This window comes from Nycticebus coucang, chromosome 10, assembly GCF_027406575.1.
Source record: "Nycticebus coucang isolate mNycCou1 chromosome 10, mNycCou1.pri, whole genome shotgun sequence".
NCBI lineage: Eukaryota > Metazoa > Chordata > Mammalia > Primates > Lorisidae > Nycticebus > Nycticebus coucang.
Window position 1 is genome coordinate 6,529,456 of NC_069789.1, and position 14,850 is coordinate 6,544,305.

Here is a 14,850-nt window from a genome sequence, read left to right on the forward strand (position 1 = left end):
TTAGTTTGTTTATGTGCTGAATTACATTTATAGATTTACGTATATTGAACCAGAGACCCTGGGATAAATCCCACTTGGTTGTGGTATATAATTTTTTTGATGTGTTGTTGGATTCTGTTTGTTAGGATCTTATTGAGTATTTTAGCATCAATATTCATCAGTGATATTGGTCTATAATATTCTTTTCTTGTTGGGTCTTTCCCTGGTTTAGGCATTAAGGTGATGTTTGCTTCGTAGGATGTGTTAGGTAATATTTCTTCTTTTTCTATATTTTGGAAGAGGTTTAGTAATATAGGTACTAGTTCTTCCTTAAAGGTTTGGTAGAATTCTGATGTAAAGCCATCTGGCCCTGGGCTTTTCTTTTTAGGGAGATTTTGTATAGTTGATGCTATTTCAGGACTTGATATGGGCCTGTTCAACATTTCCACTTCATTCTGGCTAAGTCTTGGTAGGTGGCATGCTTCCAGCTATTGGTCGATTTCTTTCAGATTTTCATATTTCTGAGAGTAGAGTTTCTTGTAGTATTCATTAAGGATTTTTTGAATTTCTGAGAGGTCTGTTGTTATTTCATCGTTACCATTTCTGATTGATGAAATTAGAGATTTCACTCTTTTTTTCCTGGTTAGGTTGGCCAAAGGTTTATCTATTTTATTGATCTTTTCAAAAAAACAACTTTTGGATTTATTGATCTGTTGTATAATTCTTTTATCTTCAGTTTCATTTAATTCTGCTCTGATTTTGGTTATTTCTTTTCTTCTGCTGGGTTTGGGGTTGGAGCGTTCTTCCTTCTCCAGTTGCTTGAGATGTCCCATTAAGTTATTAACTTCCTCTCTTTCCGTTTTCTTGAGGAAGGCTTGCAGTGCTATAAATTTCCCTCTTAGGACTACCTTTGCAATATTCCAGAAGTTCTGGTAATTCGTGTCTTTTTTTTTTTATGGTTAAATCATAGCTGTGTACATTAGTGCAATCGCCTGTACCCATTCTTAGATGCACCATAGATGTGGCCCCACCCATTACCCTCTCTCCACCAAAACCTCTCCCCTCCCTTCCCCTTCCTTGGTCCTTTCCCCATAGTCTTGTGCTATAGTTGGGTTATAGTCTTCATGTGAAAGCTATAATTTAGCTTCATAGTAGGGCTGAGTACATTGGATACTTTTTCTTCCATTCCTGAGATACTTTGCTAAGAAGAATATGTTCCAGCTCCATCCATGTAAACATGAAAGAGGTAAAGACTCCATAATTTGTGTCTTGATTGTTGTTTTGTTCCAAAAATTTGGTGATTTCCTCCTTAATCTCATCTATAACCCATCTGTCCTTCAGCAAAAGGTTATTTAGCTTCCATGTTTTTGTATGGGTATGTAGGTTCCTGTTGTTATTGAGTTCAACTTTTATTCCATGATGGTCTGAGAAGATGCAAGGAATAATTTCTATTTTTTTTAATTTGCTGAGGTTAGATTTGTGGGCTAGGATGTGGTTGGTTTTGGAGTATGTTCCGTGGGCTGATGAGAAGAATGTGTATTCAGTTTTGTTGGGATGAAATGTTCTGTAGATGTCTGTTAAGTCCAGATGTTGAATGGTTAAGTTTAAATCTAAAATTTCTTTGCTTAGCTTCTTTTTGGAGGATCTATCCAGCACTACTAAAGGGGTGTTAAAATCTCCAACTACTATGGAACTGGAGGAAATCAAGTTGCTCATGTCTGTTAGAGTTTCTCTTATAAATTGGGGTGCATTAAGGTTGGGTGCATAAATATTAATAATTGAAATCTCATCATATTGAGTATTACCTTTAACAAATATGAAGTGTCCATACTTATTCTTCCTTATTTTGGTTGATTTAAAGCCTATTGTGTCTACGAATAGGATTACAATGCCTGCTTTTTTCTGCTTTCCATTTGCCTGGAGTATAGATGGCCATCCCTTCACCTTGAGTCTAAATTTGTCTTTTAATGTAAGATGCAATTCTTGGATGCAGCAGATATCTGGCTTGAGTTTTTGTATCCAGTCAGCCAACCTGTGCCTCTTTAGAGGACAATTTAAACCATTCACATTAATTGAGAATATTGGTAAGCCCTTTGAGAGTCCAGTGGACATTTTTAATCCTTTTGCGACTGTGGAAGTTGGAATTTGGTCAAAATTTTCTGGGTGGGTTTACTTTTGTGGTGGAGGATTATGCTGGTCTTTATGGAGGATAGGTCTGAGACTATCCTGGAGAGCTGGTTTAGTTATGGCAAATTTCTTCAAGATGTGAATGTCATTGAAGTATTTAATTTCTCCATCATAAATGAAACTCAGTTTATCTGGGTACAGGATCCTGGGTTGAAAGTTATTTTGTTTTAGGAGATTAAAAGTCGATGACCATCCTCTTTCTAGCTTGAAAGGTTTCAGCAGAGAGATCTGCAGTTATTCTAATATTCTTGCCCTTGTAGGTGTTGGTTTTCTTTTGTCTGGCTGCTTTCAGAATTTTCTCCTTCATATTAACTTTAGTGAAATTGATTATGATGTGTCTGGGGGATGTCTTATTCGGTTTGAGTTGTGTTGGAGTTCTGAAACTGCTATCTGAATTTCAGAATCTCTTGGCATGCCTAGAAAGTTCTCTTTCATAATCTCATGGAGAAGAGACTCTGTGCCTTGTGATCCCCTTCATCGCTTTCGGGGATCCCTATAAGACGAATATTGGTTTTCTTTGAATTATCCCAGAGCTCTCTGAGAGAGTGATCTGTTTTTGCCCTCCATTTCTCTTCCTCTTTGAGAGTTTGGGAGCATTCTAAAGCTTTGTCTTCAATGTCAGAAATCCTTTCTTCTGCTTGCTCCATTCTGTTACTGAGGGATTCTACTGTGTTTCTCAGATCTTTGAGGGCTAAAACTTTTTGTCTCAGTGTGTCAAAATCTTTGGTCATTTGGTCTTTGAATTCATTGAATTCTTGAGATATCTTTTGGGTTACTGCTTGGAATTCTGATTCGATCTTATTTGCTATCCAGATTCTGAATTCGATTTCTGACATCTCAGCTATTTGTTTGTGCATGGGATCTTGTGCTGTTTCTGCCCCATTGATCCTTGGGGGAGTTGATCTACTCTGATTATTCATATTGCCAGAGTTTTTCTATTGATTTCACCTCATGATTATTTTTCACCATTGCTTCTGGCCGTCCTCAGAGTTGAGGAGGTGTCTCTCCAAGATTAGACCCCAGCGGGATCACTCTATTGTTGCTGGATCTTTGTAGGGAGTGACCCTGTGTAGTTCCTCTGGGGCTGTCCCAGCCAGGGATTTCTGGTTGTGGAAGCAGCTCTGGAGTGTGATACACCCAGATCCAGCAACAGGGCAGGAGGTGGTGTGCACCATTCTGGGAGTGCCTGGCGCCCAGTGACTTTGGCACAGAGGGCCCAAGGCTCTAGCAGTCTGTGGCCAGGAGAAGGGCTCTGAGCAGAGGCAGGGAGGGCTCCAGAGGGCACATGGCTACCAGAGTCCCTGGCCAGATGAGTGGGCCAGTGTGGAGGCAGGGAGGGTTCAGGAGGGAGGATGCAGGGTTGTGTGGCTCCCACAGTTCCTGGTCAGGGCATGTGGAGGCCTGGCGGGCGCAGGTCACGGGTCAAGGGTCGTGGCACAGCTCTTATGGAGGTTCGGGCGGTGCCAAGCCCAGGAGTTTGAGGTTGCTATGAGCTGTGACACCACAGCACTCTACCCAGGGCAACAGCCCGAGGCTCCAGTGTGCCAAAACTGGTCTCACTCTGCCCCTGAGGGTTAAGGCTGTAAGGCAGCTCAGTCCCCGACATTAGGCTGCTCAGTCACTAGGTTATTAGCTCCCACCCAGTCCTTGCTCTGTGACCCTGAGGGCGGAGCTTGCCGGGGCAGTTCTCTAACAATGGCTCCCTGCGGGCCGCAGCCGAACACTATTAGCTCTGTCCGGTTCAGCAGCTCAGTCCGGGGCCCAAGATAGTGCCCAAAGTTCTCCACACACCTGCTCAAGCTCTCCCTAAGGCAGTTCAACTGAGTGCCAAGTCCAAAAACACCAAAACAGTTCACAGGTAAGGCCTTTCCGGTTTGCAGTCTCACTACTGCTTGTACTTATGGCTGCCGGTAGGATTAGGTCAATCGAACACATGCAACAACTTGCTCGTTTTCCACTGTTTTTGTCCTCCTCTTGGGGTCCAGAAGTCTCTTGCTGACTCCCTGTATCCTCAAAGGGATGATTATAGGCAGATCCCACCAGCCAGAGATGCCTGGACTCACCGTGCCCTGTTGCAGGGAAGCTGTTACTCGGCCGCCATTTTGGATTATTCTCCAAGTCCCTTGATCTTGCCATCTCTGTTGCCTCATCTGGAAAAAGGATAATGAATAATCTCTGCCTTTTTTCTGTTAAAGTTGTTGACAAGACCAGATAACGTGATGGAGATAAACATCTATGGAAGAGAACAATTAGCACCCACTCTTTACCCCCTCTTCTCTTAGAAATTGCACGCCAAACTCTAGCCAACCCACCTGACCAATGAGTGACTACGTGTCCAGCCTTCATTCCTGCTAGATTTGGCCAAGCAGCCAATTACTTGCCATGTGGCAATCTTCAGGCCATTCCCTTACAAGGGAACTGTTGGTCCTACTTTCCCTTCTACTTTCCTTCAAACTGGAAGTTGGACATGGTGTTAGTGATCATCTTTGCCCTAAAGGATGGTGGATAAACAAAATAAAGGGTTTCTGAGCCCTGCACAGCCTCATGAAGCAGAGCTGCCTGCTATCATGGGCCACCTCCCACATCAGATTTCTATGGGAGAAATAAATACTCTTCTATTTTATTAAATCCACCATTACTTTCTTCTTTGTCATAGTATCTGAACCAACATCTTCACTGTTGCAGCATCCTTTGAATGTTTTAACTGCTATGCCAAGATTTCATATTATTCTTTTCCTTAATGATATCGGCTATCTTGATTTGACAATCTGTGCTGTCACGTAACAGTCATCCTCTTTTTCTTTTTTCTTTTTTTTTTTTTTGAGACAGTTGCACTCTGTCACCCTGGATAGAATGCTGCAGCATCATAGCTCACACTAACTTCAAAATCATGGGCTCAAGTGATCCTTAACATCAACTTCCCAAGTAGCTGGGACTAGGGACTACAGGTGCCTACCACCTTGCCTAGCTAGTTTTTCTATTTTTTTTTTTTATTAAATCATAGCTGTGTACATTAATGCAATCATGGGGTACAATGTGCTGGTTTTATACATAATTTGAAATATTTTCATCAAACTGGTTAACATAGCCTTCACAGCATTTTCTTTTTTTTTTTGGCTTTTTTTTTTTTTTTTTTGGCTGGGGCTGGGTTTGAACCCGCCACCTCCAGCATATGGACCAGCGCCCTACTCCTTGAGCCACAGGCACTGCCCGTTCACAGCATTTTCTTAGTTATTGTGTTAAGACATTTATATTCTACACTTAGTAAATTTCACATGTACCCTTGTAAAATCGCTTCTCGGCCTTTTGGCTAAGATCAAGTATAGTATTATTAGTTTTTCTATTTTTAGTAGAAACAGGGTCTTGCTCTTGCTCAGGCTGGTGTCCAACCCCTGAGCTCAAGCGCTCCACCTGCCTTGGTCTCCCAGAGTGCTAGGGTTATGGACATGAGCCACAGTGCCCCACCAGCAGTCATCTTTTATTCACAGGACCACAGTTTTGGCTTCTGTAGGTCCCATGAGTTACACACTTCACATTCAGATGGCTTACATTCACATGAGGCACATTGTGAGAATTGCTCCTCGCATCCCTCTGGTGAACTTCCTTCTGTTTGTATACTGACAGTCCCTCATATCGTTTTCTTCCAAACCAAAACTTCTGAGCATTTGGAAGCTTGGCAAATACCAGATCATAGCCTATGTGATAACAAGCTTCACATGCGATGTTTCTCCACCCTGACTTGGGGCAAGCAAAGAGACCATCACAGTCTGCTAACTAGCCTTCTACAACGCAAACTAAACATTTGAGTTGAAAAGCCAACTGCAGTTGTTTTTTTTTTTTTTTAAATACATACACACACACACACTCACCCCACACTTGCTGGGAAAGGAGGCCAGGGAAAAATAAATAGGAGGCAACATAGTCAAGGAAATTCACTTCTCCCTTCTCATTTCCCATTATATTACCTTGTACTCTAGGATCAGCCATTCCTGAAACGTGTAGTTTCCAAGTTCCATGCTACTCACACCTTGGGACTTGTACAGTGTAACATCCACTTACCTGGTAACTCCTATCCATCCTCCAGGATAAGCAGTTTGAGCACCCACCCTACAACAAGGCTTTTTTTTTTTTTTTGGCCATATTTTTTTTATTAAATAGTAGCTGTGTACATTAATGCAATTATGGGGTATGGTGTGCTGATTTTATATACAATTTGAAATACTTTCATCAAACTGGTTAACATAGCCTTCACCGCATTTTCTTAGTTATTGTGTTAAGACATTTATATTCTACACTTAGTAGATTTCACATGTACCCTTGTAAGATGCACCGTAGGTGTGATCCCACCAATCACCCTGCCTTCCCATCCTTGCCCCTCCCTTACCCCTCCTCTTTCCCCTTCATCTTGGGCTGTAGGTGGGTTATAGCATTCGTATGAAATGTGGGTGTTTATAAATTGGTTTCATAGTAGGGCTGAGTACACTGGATACTTTTTCTTTCATTCTTGAGATACTTTGGTAAGAAGAATATGTTCTAGCTCCATCCATGTAAACATGAAAGAGTTAAAGTCCCCATCTTCCTTTAAGGCTGCATAACATTCCATGGTTTATTCCACAATTTATTAATCCATTCATGTGTCGATGGGCACTTAGGCTTCTTCCGTGACTTAGTAATTATTGGGCTGCAATAAACATTCTGGTGCAAATATCTTTGTTATAAAGTGGTTTTTGATCTTCTGGGTACATACCTAGTAGAGGAATTGAAGGATCGAATGGCAGGTCTATTTTAGATCCTTAAGTGTTCTCCAAACATCTTTCCAAAAGGAACGTATTAGTTTGCATTCCCACCAGCAGAAGTGTTCCCTTTTCTCCACATCCACGCCAACATCTCTGGTTTGGGGATTTTGTGATGTGGGCTTACCTTATTGGAGTTAGATGATATCTCAAAGTGGTTTTGATTTTCATTTCTCTGATGATTAGGATAATGAGCTGATCAAACTAAAAAGCTTCTGCACAGCCAAGAACACAGTATGTAAAGCAAGCAGACAGCCCTCAGAATGGGAGAAAATATTTCCAGGTTATGTCTCTGACAAAGGTTTAACAACCAAAATCCACAGAGAACTCAAACATATTAGCAAGAAAAGAACAAGTGATCCCATCTCAGTGTGGGCAAGGGATTTGAAGAGAAACTTCCCTGAAGAAGACAGGTGCACGGCCTACAGACATATGAAAAAATGCTCAACAAGGCTTTTCTAACCCTCAAAAACTGGGTCAGGAGTCTTGCCTTTTCCTCATCATCATCCTTACAGCTCTGACCTGTAGTTGTATCTGTCCTTGTCTGTAGCCACACCTGGGCTATAAGCATCTGTAAGGTGAAGACTGTGTCTTATTTGACTCCGTATTCCTGGCATCCAGCGTGGTGTCAGGTACAAAGTAGACCCCCAATAAGCGTTTGCTGAATGAATTGAAGGCATCCCATGCCCACAGAGGGCCTGATGGGTCTTGCTCCACAGAGAGCAAGCTTGCCCTGGAGAACATTGCAGGCTGCTGATAGGACCGCGCTCTGTCTCCTACGATACCCAACTCAGTGTGTTGTAGGTGCCAGCGGAGATCTGCCTCCAGGCCTTGACTACTTGGGAACAAAAACTTGTACTACTGGATGTGATGGTCAGAATCAGAAAAATCTGTCCCACTGTATTGGGTGATCTTAGATCCACAACAATCTGTAAAAATATTTAAAAGGAAACATCTCCCTTTAAATCAAAGTGCATCCTACCTACCACTCCAAGGTGGTAGTGACCCTGACATATTCAAGCACCATGGAGTATTTCTTGCTGAACACATTGCAAAGAGATGCGGGATGGTTAAATGTTTTTAATAAGAACTGTTCCAGGAGGTGATGGGCTTGCAAATGTGCTACTTTAATGGCTATCCATATTAGCTGTGTGTTTAAAAAGGGCCCAGGTTATGTCTCTACTCTGGTGTTTATTTAGTGCTCAGTGTTAGAATGAGAAATAAGGCCCTCAGCTTGTTTTTCTGTTTGTTTGTTTGTTTGCTGAAACAGGGTCTCTGTTGCCCCATGCTAAAGAACCATGGCATCACAGCTCACAGCAACCTCAAACTTCAGGGTTCAAGCTATCCTCCTCCCCCAGCCTCCCAAATAGCTGGGACTACAGCCATGCACCACAATGCCCACCTAGTTTTTCTATTTTTGGTAGATACAGGGTCTTCCTCTTGCTCAGGCTGGTGTCAAAATCCTGAACTCAAGCATTACATCCACCTTGGTCTCCCAGAGTGCTAGGATTACAGGCACAAACCCAAAGTGCACCTGGTCAGGTCTTTAGATTTGTGATCGATTGTTCTTTACACACAGGACACATCCTCTGCCCTTGAATTCCTGCTAAGCAGGGAAGAGTCCCAGGGAGGAACTCCTCAGCCCCACGGGAGTTTGTGAAATGTGAAATTCGAGGTCAGTGGCAATGTAAACAAATCCAGAATTAGCTCTTATGAAAAATCTTCTGCTACGCAGTGAGAACACATTTCTGCTAGAGATAGTCAAGACCTTCCCTGGGCCCTGATCCCTCCCACTGAAATTAGCAGGAGGTTGAAATTCACAAAGCACTTGCAGCTGGCTTGAAAACACCAAGTTTGAATACAAGTAATTCTTTGGTTTGGTTTGGTTTTGAAATCCCAGGGTATGTTTTTCTACACCTTCAAAAGGTGAGTGGTGAGTTGCTACACCAGTGAGGTTTCTGGAGTCTAGAATGGAGCCTGACATGTGACAAAGAGGCATAAATAATGTTTATTGAAGGATGAATTCGTTAATGATTGCATAAAACCAGCTAAACCCATGTCTCTCAGACCTGAGTAATATCAGGATTTCTTTTGGAGAAAGAAATAGTCTCCACACCAAAACACTGTCTACAAAACTCCAGTTTGAATAATACAGTCATTAAAAAGAAAAAGTTTTGGCCAGGCGCAGTGGCTCATGCCTGTAATCCTAGCACTCTGGGAGATCAAAGTTGGTGGATTGCTTGAGCTCAAGAGTTCAAGACCAGTCTGAGCCTCAACTAAAAATAGAAAAACTATCTGAGTGTTGTAGCAAGTGCCTGTAGTTCCAGCTACTGAGGAGGCCGAGGCAGGAGGATCACTTGAGCCCAGGAGTTTGAAGTTGCTGTGAGCTATGACACTACAGCACTCTAGCCTGAGCAAATCATTGAGACTCTGTCTCCATAGGAAAAAAAGTGAAAGAAAGTCTTACAGTCTAAAAATGCATCTCGATAGCAAATTATTTTTGTAAAACATAATTCACACATTTATAACTGATAAAATTATTATTGAAAGAAAAATACAAGTTTTAAAAATTCTCACAGAATTCATAGTTCTCAGATAATACCAGCAAACCTATTGGAGAAAGATGGGCTGAGATTGTAAGCCTTTGACTGAAGGCAGAGTCCAGTGTTGGGCTTTAGGATACCCTCAGCACCTTGACCTGATAACCTTTCTCTGTCTACTTGAGGGCGATGATGGTGATATGATCATGGCCAATCTTCCATCCTAAACAGAAAAGGACAAAGGCTGCAATGTCAGCTGGAGCATGGTGAGCCTCGCAGGGGAGCTCTGGAGAATTCAGGTTCATTGCACTGCAGCTGAGCAAAGCCCAAGTCCATCCGTGTGAGCAGAGAAGGCTCTACCGAGGTGGTGGGATGTGACCTGGGTCCAGGAAAACCACTTGGTGGCTCAGAGAACAAAGAAGAGGACCTTAACCGTCAGTAAAGGGGATGCTTTTCCTTTCCTGTTGATTTGCTGCCTCCTCTGAAATTGGATTTGCCAACAAAGGCAGGTCCCGTGGACATGCATCAGAAGGCTGCCCAGCCCTCCGGGAGCTGGATGGGTTTTGAGTAATGCCCAGCCAGGCAAAGACACTCTGGAAAGATAATTGAAAATCTAAAGAAACCCAATTCCTCAGTGAAAAAGAAAAGCATCCAGGGGAGCTGGAATGCTATTACTCTTCTCCACCACTTTCCATCTCTCTTTTCCCCACTTGTGAGTATGAAAACTGCTTCAGGCCACCCAGCTACTCTCCTTTGCAAAAATCTGAAGTTTGCACTGCATTCCTGAATAGCAGGTCCCTAAGGTTAACTTTTGTCTTTTTTTTCATATTATTTTCAATATTCTACTGCCCATCACACTCAGGCATTCTATAAATATTGCCTAAAGGGTGGCACCTGTGGCTCAAAGGAGTGGGGCTCCGGCCCCATATACCAGAGGTGGCGAGTTCAAACCCAGCCCCGGCCAAAAACTGCAAAAAATAAAAATAAATAATATTGCCTAAAAAAATACTGTTTGAGAAAAAACCCAGATTTCTCCTGCTGCCCAGTCTCTCCCTCATGTCAAAATTTCCTCCAAAGAGGCCTGGCGTGGTGGCTCATGCCTGTAGTCCTAACACTACAGGAGGACGAGGCAAATAGATAGCTTGAGCTCAGGGGTTCAAAAACCATCCTGAGCAAGAGCGAGACCCTATCTCTACTAAAAACAGAAAAACTAGCTGGGTGTTGTGGTGGGTGCCCATAGTCCCAGCGACTCCTAAGAAAGAAGCTGGTAAATTCAGCCACATCAAGATTTCATTATCACCATTTCGTCTGTTGCCCTATCAAGTGGCGTGATAAATCCCATGTAAATAGTAGCCTCCCTCCTACTTGGGAGGCTGAGGCAAAGGGATCACCTGAGCCCAAGAGTTTGAGGTTGCTGTGAGCTATGATGACGCCATGGCACTTTAGCCAGGGTGGCAGAGCCCAGATGATCCAAAGTTATTTTACAACAAAGACATTGGCAGCAGAATGTTTATTGCAGCCCAGTTCATAATTGCCAAGACATGGAAACAGTCCAAGTGCCCATCAACCCATGAATGGATTACAAATTGTGGTATATGTACATCATGGAATACTATGCAGCCATAAAAAAGACGGAGACTCACATCTTTTATGTTCACCTGGATGGAGCTGAAACATATTCTTCCTAGTAAAGTATCTCAAGAATGGGGAAAAAAGTCTCCACTGTACTCAATACTACTATGAAATCAGTATATAATCACCTACACACTCATATGAATGGTAAAACTTAAGTGTAGTCCAGAAAGTAGAAGGGAAGAGGAGAGAGGGGGAAGAGGAGAGGGAGGGTATTTGGAGGACCTCACCTAATGTGCATGATGCAATGGTCCGTTTCAAAACTATTAAGAAATGAGTATAATTGTGATGGAGGTGCCAGTCAGTTCGGTGTAAGCATTTCACATTGTACATCAGATCGGTACACTGAACCCCATAAAAGCATCAATGTACACAGTTATGATTTAATAAAAACCAAAAAAAATAATATATAAATAAATAGAATTTGGGGGATATTCACAAACAGAACTGGGAGGCAGCTCAAGGCTAAAGAGGGGGGCGCTCTTCACTTCTAAGCTAACAGATAAATCTTACTAAGCTATCATTGAACCAGCTTTTATCAAAAAGATGAAGCGAGATTTTGGCAAACTCAGAGAAAGGCAGTAAAGTTGATTGTGTGGTAACAGATGTGAGCTGCAAAGAGCAGGCTTTACAAAAAGAAAAAGAAAAAACTACAATCCACAGACTAGGAACGCTTATTAAGATGAGATTTAACCAAAGACTATAAAATCTTAAGTGGTAGATAATAAGGTCAAGCCAAGTTACTATTTTCAGCTTGGAACAGACAACGAGACAGGAGGACATAAATGGAAATTAAAAGGAAAGAGATTCAGAACAGATCAGAAGGTTACCAAAAATCAATGGCTGAGATGACTTTCTGGACTCATTCACTTGTGCTGAAAATATTGGGTCACTGAAAAAGTAATGAGATGATATTCTTGGGAAATGGAATAGTTAAAATGAATGCGTCCAGATGGATCCGAAGACTTTAATCATTCTAAAGTGCTTGCTGGAACACTGTCTCCCGAACCAAGTTAAAATTTCATTCTGGAGAGATAAGTAGGTATAGGAGAAAAGACCTCCACTTTTTACATTCTGTGGGTGTTTGCAGATCCTTCATGGTTATAATGGTATTTTAATACCAAGGAGCTTTTATGAGTAGTGCCTCCTACAGGATCTTAACAAGAAAAATGAGCAAGACACCCACTCAGGACGAAGGAACTTTGGAGTTCATCTCAGCCAGGATGCCATGCAAAGCAGAAATCTTCCCTGCCCCTTCACCGATCTCACTTCTTCCAAGGTGTCATTCCAGGGCCGGCACACTTCAGAGGCTGCCGAGTCTGTTACCGGTGTCTTTAATCATCAGAAGCCTGGAGTTGTTTCTCCCAGGCTCTGGGGCCTCCTAAGCTTTCCCCATTGGGTCTAGTTTTATCCTTTGGGTCTAATTCCACTTCTACATGTTAACCAATCAAATATTTAAAGGCAGCTCAAGCTAAGCTTTCTCTTTCTCCAGCTCAATCTTCCATTCCCTTCATTTGACGTTTTCCAGAATCTTTGCCTTCCTGACCACCGTCCTTTGCACCCCACCGCAGAGGGGAGTTCCTGGAAGTGAACTTGCTTCCCCAGATGAAGCTGAGAACTTGTCAATGACTTTTTTTGACCTAGAAACAGTTGCTCTATTGATACAGCTAAATAATCTTAGCAGTAACCACTAACACTAGCAGTAACTACGATTCATCACAGTCTATCACACGGCAGACACTGGTCTAGCCACTTTGCATACATTTTTGTTTGTTTGCTTTTGAGGCAGAGCCTCATTCTGTTGCCAGGGTTAGAGTGTCATGGTGGTGTCAGCCTAGTTCACAGCAACCTCAAACTCCTGGGTTCAAGCCATCCCTCTGCCTTGGCCTCCCAAGTAACTGGGACGGTAGGTATTACCGCCACAAATTACTGCCAGCTAATTTTTCTTTCTTTTTGTTCTTTTCTTTTTTTTAAGTAGAGATAGGACCCCACTCTTTCTAAGGCTGGTCTTGTTCTCCTTAGCTCAGGTGATCCACCCACCTCAGCCTTCCAGAGGGCTAGGGCTACAGGTGTGAGCTACCGCGCCCAGCCAGCATACAATATTTCTAATGATAACCATTGCCCATTTTAATATTTCCATTGTACAGATGAAAAACTTAAAACTCAGAGAGCAAACAATTTGCTCAAGGACGCAGAGCTAGGAAAAAACTAAGCAGGGATTCAAATCCAGCTTTGTTGGACACCAAAGTGGTCCCTGTCCCCAGCTGTCATGCGGCCTACAGCTTCATGATGGCCCCTCTCTCTTCTTTCACTTAAACCTCTGATCACCCCAAATCCCCAGACTTCTTTCACTTGCTTGCTTCTCTGCAGGGTGGTGACATTCTTCCCAAGGTCTGCTGAGCGAACGGGGCTGGACCAGGGCTGTGTGGACAGGGAAGTGTCTCCAGAGCAGCCACGCGGCCAATGCAACCCATCCCCAGGGGTCTCAGGAAGACTCTTAGGGAGACTGGAGCAGGAACACAGCCTCACGGGTACAAAATACTGGCCATGAGCATGTCAGGCTAATCCCAAGTCCTGCATGGAGGCCTCATGTGTCCACAAGTGTACAAACCACCAGGCATGGATAATGTGCCCCTACCCCAGGCCCCACATTATGGAGAAGGCTGAAAAAACAGTGAACTCCCAAGTTCCCAAGAGAAAGAATAGACAGAGGGAGCAAGGCCCAAGACTGTGGGGCCAGACATCCCGTGCAGAAAAGGGTTAACTCAGCAGGCTCGGGGTATTCCTGCCCCCCACATTCTAGAAGGACAATTGGCCCTTGACCAGCTCCTGGGGGGTAGGCCCTTGGGATATCCTCCCCGAGATCAGTGTCTTTGTGCACCGCAGCCACAACAGTTTATGCAACAAAGTCAAGTGCAATGGATGCCTGTTTTTGTTCTCCTGGGGCCCCACTTTGACCTCTGGGTAGGCTGAAGCTTTAGCTACTCAAGGAAGTCATGTGACTGACCCTTAGAAAGCCCTGGACACCGCGGCTCATGTTAACGGTACTTCCTACATGTTGTCACATAGGTCCTGGGATGCTTAAGTGCCATTTATGTGGCCCCACTGGGTAGAGACAACTGTGAGCTCGGGCCTCTCAGATTCCACCCTCTACACCAATAATTTTCATCCAGTATACCCTGAGAAGAGCTTAGGCATGCCATGAAAAATTTTAAAGATCATTAATTTAATCATGTTTGAAAGAAGTTCAAAGCCCACTAAGCATATTATTATCTTTACTCTTTTTTTTCTGATCAACATCATTTAAGTGTTCCAAGAAGCTTAACTATAGGTTCGAGCATGCCGTGAGATAAAAAGTGTAGGCAAACCTTCCTATACAACTTTTCCTTTGTTGATTTTTTTAAATTTTGGATGAATGTGAGGGTACAAATGATTAGGTTGCATCGTTTGCATTTCTTAGGTGAAGTTCAAGTTGTAGCTGAGCCCTTGGTCTGGTGTTGTGCTTTATACACACTTACATTGTGCGCCGCAGGTGAGTGCTCACCTGTCCTCCTCGCTCCTCCTGTTCCCCCTTCCCGTCTCCTCCCTCCCCCCATCTGAAGTCAAGTGTGTTTTTCTCTCCTGTGGGTGTGTAGTTGTCTACCCTGTTTCCCCGAAAATAAGACAGTGTCTTATATTAAGTTTTGCTCCCAAAGATGCGCTAGGTCTTATTTTCAGGG

General features: G+C 43.1%; 1 long non-coding RNA gene and 1 pseudogene across 1 annotated transcript in view; both read left to right on the plus strand.

The window, feature by feature from the left end:
* The first annotated feature begins 5,456 nt into the window (after positions 1 to 5,456).
* Positions 5,457 to 5,579, plus strand: LOC128597747 (uncharacterized; annotated as a pseudogene).
* Positions 5,580 to 9,136: 3,557 nt separating this feature from the next.
* The window catches only part of LOC128597184 (uncharacterized), a 116,943-nt gene continuing 111,229 nt past the window's right edge, over positions 9,137 to 14,850 (plus strand). Inside the window, exon 1 of the long non-coding RNA XR_008383220.1 lies at positions 9,137 to 9,190. This is a non-coding gene — a long non-coding RNA (uncharacterized LOC128597184). The remainder of the gene's footprint in view (positions 9,191 to 14,850) is intronic.